This window comes from Aureococcus anophagefferens (assembly GCF_000186865.1).
Source record: "Aureococcus anophagefferens unplaced genomic scaffold AURANscaffold_15, whole genome shotgun sequence".
Lineage (NCBI taxonomy): Eukaryota > Pelagophyceae > Pelagomonadales > Pelagomonadaceae > Aureococcus > Aureococcus anophagefferens.
In genome coordinates this window covers 80,706-81,532 of record NW_008705575.1, presented here as the reverse complement: position 1 = coordinate 81,532, position 827 = coordinate 80,706, and the positions used below count along the sequence as shown (strand labels likewise).

The following is an 827-nucleotide window of genomic DNA, read 5'->3' as shown; positions in this document are numbered from 1 at the left end:
CGCGGGGCCGTAGAACACGTCCCGCGGCGGCGACGGCGGGGGCGTCGGCGCTTCCGCCCGCGCCGCCTCCGCGGCCTGGATTTTCTTGCAGACCTTCCGGTGGCCCCGGTCGCGCCAGTCGATGCGTTGGCAGTCCGTCGAACAGTAGGCCGTCGTGCCGCACCCTTTGCACGCCTTCGCTTTGTCGGCGCCGCAGATCGTGCAGGTCTTGAGGGTGTCGAGTTTTTTGCCCCTCGCTCGGGCCATGCGGTTCTCATACTCCAACTTCTTCTCCTGCCACGACATGACTCGGCGCGTCGAGAGCTCGTACGATCGTCGTCCCCCGCTCGAGCCTCAACAGGCAAAATCGCTCAAAATCTCACCCCACGCCTGAGCCCACGCCTAGCGCGTTCATGTCGTTCTCAATACCCCCGTCGGCGGCGTCGTCGTCCTTGCGCCAGGCAGGCCTCGCGTTAAAGAACGCGAGGCACCAGACCGCGGAGGTCGGCGCGGAGAGGAACGCCGCGAAGACGACGCCAAGGCCAAGCGCGACTCGCCCGCGCGCAAGCGCAGCATCTCGGGCTCGGGCGACGACGAGGCTTAAAGACTTAGGCTATGGTCGCGCATCGAGGTGCGCGAGGCACCTTGTAGCTGTCTCGTGGCCCTTGGCAGCGGCGCGCTCGAACCAGTATCTGACTTTGTCGAGGTCGACTTCCGTGCCTCTTCCGTTCACGTAGCGACAGCCAAGGTTATACTCTGCACGTGTATAACCTTGATCCGCCGAGAGCGCGTAGTACCGGTTCGCTTCTTCATGTTTCTCCTCAGCATCAAGTAAAAACGCCAAATGC

The 827-nt window shown here is 63.6% G+C and overlaps 1 protein-coding gene across 1 annotated transcript in view; it reads right to left on the bottom strand.

Moving 5' to 3' along the window:
- AURANDRAFT_29118 (hypothetical protein) overlaps positions 1–827 on the bottom strand; it is a gene marked incomplete at both ends in the record, with an annotated part of 11,389 nt that overhangs the window by 1,398 nt on the left and 9,164 nt on the right. The gene's annotated exons all lie outside the window — the stretch shown is intronic.